This window comes from Myotis yumanensis, unplaced genomic scaffold, assembly GCF_028538775.1.
Source record: "Myotis yumanensis isolate MYYU_CA2020_CCGP unplaced genomic scaffold, mMyoYum1.0.hap1 SCAF_3, whole genome shotgun sequence".
Lineage (NCBI taxonomy): Eukaryota > Metazoa > Chordata > Mammalia > Chiroptera > Vespertilionidae > Myotis > Myotis yumanensis.
The window spans coordinates 160,976,042-160,985,252 of NW_027223754.1; positions in this window are offsets into that span (position 1 = coordinate 160,976,042).

Sequence of the window (9,211 nt, forward strand, 5' to 3'; positions counted from 1 at the left end):
TCTCGTCGGCCTGCCCGCTCGTCTCTCACTCCTGGCAGCCACTCCTCCCAGGGGAACGATTGGAAGCCGGGGGCTCACAGAGACAAAAGCGCCCGAGGGCGGGCGCGCGCACCCCGCGCCCGGGATAAGCGGCTGTGCGTGCCCGCCGCGGGGGGATGTAAGTGCGTGTTTACCCAGCGCATCGCCGGCGGCGGCGGCAGGACTTCGCTGTGGGTGCTGCGTGGGTCCTCTTGTTGTGCGTTTTGAGTTTCTGTGTACGTGCGTGTGGGTTTCATGTATTCACATGTGCCTAGCGTCCCGTGTGAGAGGGGGGTCGGGACTGGAGTCCGCCTCTCTCGGCCTTGGGAGGGGGGGTGTGGCCTGGCACTCTGGCTGAGTGAAGCCACCACCATCAGAACCCAGCCCCAGACCAGGCTCCCTTTGGGCTCCAGCCTTTGAAAGGAAAAGTTCAGGGTCTGCTCTGAGTTGCATGGTATCCCACTCCTTTTTGCGTTAGCTTTTTTTCCATTTGCTTGGTCTTCCTGACATGTCCTCCTCGCTGTGGCCTTCCTGCTGGTGTCTAACTTTCCTCCTGGCCGCGGAAGTTTCTCCAAAGTTTAAAGCTTTCCAGAGAGTATCCACCAGCGCAGACAGCACCACATCTTCTTTTGGTTAAATATAACTCCCTCAGGGCCAGGAAATCACTCCCAATCGTTCATCTCAACCCCTGCTGTAGCCTTTCCAGATTATTTCCTCTTACTCTGTCTTCAGTGAAAGAAATCTAGTGGCTGGGGGCCCAGCACAAAACAGCCTCGCTGATCACAACACTTTTAGGAAGCAGGACCTGGAATTTGAACTCAAGACTTTGTAACAGGACAAAGCCTCTTCCATCAAACTGAGTCCTTACTCTGGACTCTGGCAGGAACTACCTCAGCATTCCTTAGAATCCTTCCCCTTGAGAAACCAAGATGTTAGCATAGGTAAATACCGGAGTTTGCTGCCTCGCACAACCACTTCAAAAATACAACTAAAAGACATAACGGACATCATCCAGAACCACAGGAAGGCTGGCTGAGTGGAATTTCTACAACTAGAAGGAAAGAGAAAAGCATACCGAGACTCAGAGGAGGTGCGGTGCTGAAGTAAATACAAAAGTGCGGTGGTGCATGCCGAGAGGGCTGGAGGCTGAGGACACGATTGTCTTTTTCAATTGGGAGGGAGTCTCAGGCTCTGAACTCCAGTTCCGGGCGAGTCTTTGGGGACCCAGACTCACACAGGAGAAACGGGACTGTCTGGCATCCGTCGGAACTCGAGGGCAGCTTTCTCTCGGAGGCACTCTCGGCGATTGCCAGGACCTCTGAAGGCAAGACTGAGAGCAGCCATACTGCTGGCGCACTCAGCCTGCCCTGTTGATCCCCTGGGACCCCGCCCCCGTCCAAGCCATGCAGGAAGGCTTTTGCATATGAAAGACCCGGCCCTTTGTAATCTGAAAATAACTTAACAAACTGCAGCTGCCCCAAGGCCCCAGGGCAACTTGCATTGCTTTACAGCTGCCTTCTGCTGGGTAGCCTTAGGCAAAGGCTAGATTAGCACCTCCTTAGATCCAAGAGCCAGTGTACCCAGTGGTCAGAGTGGGACCATCCAATTACAACTACTCAGATCTATAAGGGACACACTCAGGGGGCAGACTCAGTGAGCACCAAAGCCCCACTAAAGCAAGTCTTGCCCCATAAGGGTGTCTTCAGCACAGAAGTTCTCCCACCATAGACACAGCTGATTCTCACAGCCAATTGGCCTGGAGGTCAAATCCTCCCAGCTTTACATACAATAATCAAGGCTTAACTACAACAAGACTGTGAACAAAGCCCACAAGGGGGTGCACCAGGAGTGTCTACGTCAGGTAATTGGGACACTTAGCACAGAAAGCCACTCTATCGACACAGCGAAGCATAAAAAATGCCAAGACAAAGAAACAGGACACAAATGACAGAAATGGAGGAAAGCAAACTGCTGGATATAGAGTTCAAAACCACACTTTTAAGGTCTCTCAAGAACTGTCTAGAAGCCGCCGATAAATTTAGTAAGACCCTTGAAAAGACTGGTGAGACCGCTTATAAATGTAGTGAGATCTTCAAGAAATCTAGTGAGACCCTCGATGTTGTGATAAAGGACCAGCTAGAAATTAAGCATACACTGACTGAAATGAAGAATATTATACAGACACCCAACAGCAGACCAGAGGAGCGCAAGAATCAAGTCAAAGATTTGAAATACGAAGAAGCAAAAAACACCCAACCGGAAAAGCAAAATGAAAAAAGAATCCAAAAATACGAAGATAGTGTAAGGAGCCTCTGGGACAGCTTCAAGCGTACCAACATCCGAATTATAGGGGTGCCAGAAGAAGAGAGAGAGCAAGATATTGAAAACCTATTTGAAGAAATAATGACAGAAAACTTCCCCTACCTGGTGAAAGAAACAGACTTCCAAGTCCAGGAAGCGCAGAGAACCCCAAACAAAAGGAATCCAAAGAGGACCACACCAAGACACATCATAATTAAAATGCCAAGGGCAAAAGACAAAGAGAGAATCTTAAAAGCAGCAAGAGAAAGAGACTCAATTACCTACAAGGGAATACCCATACGACTGTCAGCTGATTTCTCAACAGAAACTTTGCAGGCCAGAAGGGAGTGGCAAGAAATATTCAAAGTGATGAATGCCAAGAACCTACAACCAAGATTACTTTATCCAGCAAAGCTGTCATTCAGAAGTGAAGGTCAGATAAAGAGCTTCACAGATAAGGAAAAGCTAAAGGAGTTCATCACCACCAAACCAGTATTATATGAAATCCTGAAAGGTATCCTTTAAGAAGAGGAAGAAGAAGAAAAAGGTAAAGATACAAATTATGAACAACAAATACACATCTATCAACAAGTGAATCTAAAAATCAAGTGAATAAATAATCTGATGAACAGTATGAACTGGTGATTACAATGAATCAGGGACATAGAAGGGGAATGGACTGACTATTCTTGGTGGGGAAAGGGGTGTGGGGGGTGCGGGAAGAGATTGGACAATAATCGTGCACCTATGGATGAGGACACTGGGTGGGGAGTGAGGGCGGAGGGTGGGGCGGGAACTGGGTGGAGGGGAGTTATGGTGGGAAAAAAGAGGAACCAATGTAATCTGAACAATAAAGATTTAATTTAAAAAAAAAAGAATTGTTCCCCTTAATGACCACCTGCTTTGGCATTGGGGGAAATCCTATGGAAACAGAAGGTGGAGATGTATGCACTAACTAGTCCAGGATCCCAGGGTGTGAGTTTTAATTCCAAGAACTCTGGAGATTGGAAGGAGGGGTGATCAGGAGAAGATATTTACTCCATTCTAAATATCAGGTGGAGGCTCCCCACTTCCCAAGTAATGGAGTAGAAAAAAGAAAAGAAAAAATAAACAGAAGTGAAGTGACAGGGTGAAGACTCCCAACATTCAAGAACTGCCTTTTAGGCAATTAGGTTAGGCCAGGCCTTCAGGTCTGGCAGGACTGAAAAGTATCAGCAGAACCAGCTCCCAAAAGTACAGAGACAGCAGGAGATGGCAGAGTCAGAGATGGAGAAAACTCTGAAAGAATACTGGGACTCCCCCCTCTCTGTCCATCTAACTTCATCACACACACACCCTTCCCCTCCTTGCCAGGAACAGTGCCAGCCAAGACGTAGCTGCATCTGAGATCTCAGTCAGACTCCTACACAATCCAATTCTCAAAATTTGAGAGTAATTGCTGTCCTTATCAATTGAAAAAGAATGGGCTGGCGCCCTGGCCAGTGTGTTTCAGTAGTTACAGCATCAGCCGGCACATTGAAGGATCTCCAGTTCGATTCCTGGTCAAGGGGCACTACCTGGGTTGCAGGTTCAATCCCCAGCCCCAGTTGGGGCACATGGGGGAGGCAATCAATCCATGTGTCTCTCTCACATGTATGTCTCTCTCTCTCTCTCTCTCCCCCCCCCCCCTCCCCCCCCCCCCCCCCCCCGCCTCTAAAAATCAATGGAAGAAATATCCTCGGGTGAGGATTAACAAGAAAAGAAAATTAGGATTAGAACTAAAGAGAATCCCAAATTAAGCAGTGCTGGGGTCCAATCCCAGCAGGTCCAGGGGTCCCCAAAGGTGTGGACGGAGTCGGCGAAGAAGGAATGACACGAAGACAGCCTTCAGTTGATCAGCAGCCTAGTCAGGACCTATAGCCAGGATCTCCAGCCAAAGTTCTGGTCGGAGTTCTGGTTAGGAACTGATGAGGATCTGACGTTTATTGTCTTGTTACATCCGTATTCATACCAGCAAAGCAGGTATTTTCACATCAACACAGAGGTATATCCCACCCCTGCTCTCCCAGGTCCCCATCTTCTAACCCATTTTAAGAAAAGAAAAATTCACACACCCCCAAAAGTTATTTGTAGCCCTGCCAGCATGGCTCAGTGGTTGAGCATCGACCTATGAAGCCGGAGGTCACCGTTCGATTCCTGGTCAGGGCACATGCCTGGGTTGGGTGTTTGGAGGCTTGATCTCCAGTGTGTGGCATGCAGGAGGCAGCTGATCAGTGATTCTCTCTCATCATTGATGTCTCTATCTATCTCTCCCTCTCCCTTCCTCTCTGAAATCAATAAAAATATAATTATTTTAAAAGTCACTTGTAAAAGAGACTTTAGGCCGAAACCGGTTTGGCTCAGTGGATAGAGCGTCGGCCTGCGGACTGAGGGGTCCCGGGTTCGATTCCGGTCAAGGGCATGTACCTGGGTTGCGGGCACATCCCCAGTAGGGGATGTGCAGGAGGCGGCTGATCGATGTTCCTCTCTCATCGATGTTTCTAACTCTCTATCTCTCTCCCTTCCTCTCTGTAAAAAATCAATAAAATATATTTAAAAAAAAAAAAAAAAAAGAGACTTTAGACTCCATCTAACCTCCTTCATTTAACAAATGGGAAAACTAAGCCCAGAAAAATTATTCGATCCCACAGAGAGTAAGCAACAAAGCCTGGGTCAAGTCTCCCAACCTTTTTCTAGTGCTTTTCCATTCTGTGGCTCTTTCTCTTTCTCTAGTCACCATTCCTGGTGTCTAACCTCAACCTCATTGCTCTTGCAATCCAATCCCATTTCTGTCTTACCCTCCCTCTAGACCAGCGGTTCTCAACCTGTAGGTAGTGACCCCTTTGGGGGTCGAATGACCCTTTCACAGGGGTCGCCTAAGACCATCGGAAAACACATATATAATTACATATTGTTTTTGTGACTAATCACTATGCTTTAATTATGTTCAATTTGTAACAATGAAATTGGGGGTCACCACAACATGAGGAACTGTATTAAAGGGTCGCGGCATTAGGAAGGTTGAGAACCACTGCTCTAGACAAGATAGATAGATATATATGTTCCATTCATAGGCTTAAAAGTCCTGCTATTCTTCTCTCCCTATCTTTTCCTCCTGTCCACTGCCCCCACTTTTCCCAGGCTCCTCTGCCCAACCTCCTTCCTCTCCTTTTCCACTTACAAACTGCTCCTGCCCCTGCCCCTGCCCCTTGGAGACTGTGCCTCCTCGCTCCCCTAACCCACAATCCCTCCCAACAAGCTTTGAGTTTGATAGAAACCAAAAATGACATTTTGGCAGTGGTGACGGATGGATGTGATCTGCCTCCTACGGGAATGCTATTTCAAGGGGAGCCCTCACAATCCTCTCCTTCCAAAGTGACAAAAGAAAAGCCTGCTCCTCAATCTCTCCAGAGCTGCAAACTCAGCTCAAGTTAACTTCTCACTTCCTCAACCTGCAAGGTGGCCTGCTGCTCCAGCTCCCTGTGCAGGTGGGAGGGAGAGTGCTTGACAACTCCTTGAAGTGTGGGGGCTGCGGGGGGATTTCATCTTCATCTCCTTTGATGACAGGTACTTAGGAGGAGCAGGAGGCCCTGTGGGGAGGAGGACTGGAAGAAAACTCTTCCCCCCAACCTCGTGAGTGCATCTTAACCATGTGCCAGCTTCTTCTCAAAGTGAAACTTTGTTGGAGAAGAACTGATACAGGCATGAGGACCTAAGGTTAAGGAAGTCTTGACTTGAGCTGGGATCTCCCTCTGCCGGGTACAGCTCAAACCACAGCTGTTCTCTACCTCCTGGGCAGAGTGCCAAAGATAAACCCCCTTGTCCAGGCCGCAGACCCACTGCATTTAGAGGCTGCCCTCACCTGCCCAATGGACTGAACACCATCGTGTTTTTAATGCCCAAAGGAATGGGAGCTCCTCTGCAAGCATCTCACCAACAGGCCTGGTAGGAAGGATAATTCCCTCTCATTGCTGCAAACAAGTTAATGGAGATTGTAATGAAAACACTGCACTAATGAAAACACTGAGGCTACAGCCTACTCTGCCTGCAAGACAAGCAATCAAGGTCAGAATTTCTCCCGAATACTCATGCCTCAGTTCCTTTTAGGCCTGAACAAAGCAAGCTGGGATCTGAGAGCAAAAAGCAGTTCACAGTTGATTGTGTCCTAGGCTGCAAAGGGTCAGAGACCATCCTGGTCTTTCTGGAAAGCAAACTGCCTAAAGTGCTGAGAGGTCCTGTTAACTCTAGGCATTCATCTTTTGTTTCCAGAGGTTACGGCCATCTTGTCCTAACCTTCTCCTATGTTTGCTTGTTCTAGGGTCTCTGGATGCTAACAACTAAGTCTTCCCAGAATAAGAGGCAGTCTGGACAGGGAGAAAAGGACTAGGACTGAGTATCAGACTCAGCTCCCAGGTCTAGATGTACGGCTAACCATGACCTTCATTAAGTCACTTAACATCTCCGAATCTGTTTACCGGCCTGAAATAAGGAAGCCTCCCCTGGCTACCTTGCAGACATATCCTAAGGATGCAAGAACACTTTGAAAAAGTACATGTGGTAGGGAAATGTATGTGTAATTACATGTTTATAAAGAGATATGATGACAAATGACATTTTTGAAAAGGGGAAAGATTTGTGTTGCCAAGGGTCTGGGAAGGGGAAGAGGCTGCAGGAGGGAAGTGGGTGTTGTTATAAAAGAGCAACATGAGGGATCCTTGTGGTGTTGGATCTGTTCTGTATCTTGATCGAGGTGGTGGATACACGAACCTACACGTGAGACAGCTGTACAGAACTAAATACATACACACAGAGAGAAATGGGTAAAGCTGGGAAGATCTGAATAAGCTCAGTGGATGGTGTCACTGCCAATATCCTGGTTATGATAGTATTCTATCGTTTTTGAAAAATGTTACCATTGAGGGAAACTGGTAAAGATACACAGGATCTCTCTGCATTAGTTCATTGGGTTAACTATTTCAATATAATTCTTTAAAATATATTTTTATTGATTTCAGAGAGAAAGGGAGAGGGAGGGAGAGAGAAACATCAATGATGAGAGAGAACAATTGATTGGCTGCCTCCTAAACGTGTGTGCCCCCCATCCCCACCCCGCCCACTGGGCGTGTGCCCTGACCAGGTAACTAACTGCGACCTCCTGGTACATAGGTTGATGCTCAACATTGAGCCACGCTGGCATGGCTCAATATAATTTTTAATTTAAAAAAATAAAAGATATTATGTCTACCCTCTATTCCTCTGCAGCAATTTGTGTTTGGTCCTCTGGGAGGCTCCTTTTAAGCAGTTCCACATGTAGATGAAAAGGGGGTCTCCATCTCCTCAAGATGGTGACCCCAGCAGAGACATATGTGTAAGAGAGGTTGTTCAGATACTTTTGAGCCTTCTCTTCCTCATCAACTTTGCCCTCAGTCTCAGGAGGCCTGACCCTGAATCATTCCTACAGTGGTTCTCAACCTTCTGGCCCTTTAAATACAGTTCCTCATGTTGTGACCCAACCATAAAATTATTTTCATTGCTACTTCATAACTGTAATGATGCTACTGTTATGAATCGTAATGTAAATATCTGATATGCAGGATGGTCTTAGGCGACCCCTGTGAAAGGGTTGTTCGACCGCCAAAGAGGTCGAGACTCACAGGTTGAGAACCGCTGCCTTAGAACATAATGTCCTTTCCGCTGCAAGGAAGGACAACTTGCTGAGGCAGGAAGCAGGATCCACTGTTGCTTCTATCCTAAAGAGCAGGCAGTTGTTGCTAAGAAAAACTGGGGTACTGATTATGGGTGCCAAGTTTTAAAAGTATGGACTAAGCCTGGGTCTCGAGAAATAAAAATCAAACATGCATACAAAGTCCAAAAACAGGTATTAAATAGCTTTAATAAAAGCCAGATGGTTTTGCTGAAAATCAATAATTGCTTCCCTTTTATCGGGAAGTCTGAACACGACCCTGATTAATCAACTAGTTAATTATTTGCCATTCCAACCACTCTACACCTGTGACATCTATGATCTGTTGCTCTAGCCTCCCTGGCAGTGGGTGCACAGAAGTGATGCAATGGAGGCCAGTGTTTCCTGCCATGGGGTTAACCAAATCTAGTTTAGTGCTATCTTGAACGCCCCAGGCTTTGTGACACTTGAAATTCTAATTAGTGCAGAAAAGGGCTAAGTTGAAACAGCTTGTACTCCCTCAAGTATACCCACTCTATGGGCTCTATAACCTAATGAGGTCTGTGAAATTTAAGATGTAGAAGAGAAATCCCTGCCTGGAGCAACAGCTGTACCCAAGATGACAAGGGGATTTGGGTTAAATCAGTCCCTCCAGATAGGAGGAAGAGTACTCCAAATGGTCCAGGAAGGAAACCACGTGACTCTGATCCAATTTGTTGTCATGTGACCTAGAACTACCTAGACTGACCCTCTGCTCTGGGTTTTGGTGATGTCAGGAGGGGTGAAAATTAAGCAGATGGGAGAACTTACTTGTTACCCACAAAGTGTGAGGGGCAGGTGAAAAATTTGGGGGGCAGTGAATATCTCTCATTGCCCGTGTAGGCAGGGGAGCTGGAGGCAGAGGAAGAGACCTATGTCTCCTAAAAGTGACCCCACAAAGGAAAAGAGGGGTTCCTTCGCTATGACTTTGTAGTAGGAACAGACTGAATATTTGCTGAACATGTTTGGGAAAGGAAGAGAGGAGATAATCGTCCTAATGAATGTGCAGGAGACAATAGCAGCTCCAGTGGGAGGATTATAAGCTCATTATGGTTTAATATGATGATTGATCATCTCCGTCCGCCCGCATTATCCTACAATAGTGATGAAGGTCGTCGGAGAGACCCATGCCAGTCAGAGCTCAAGCTCTAC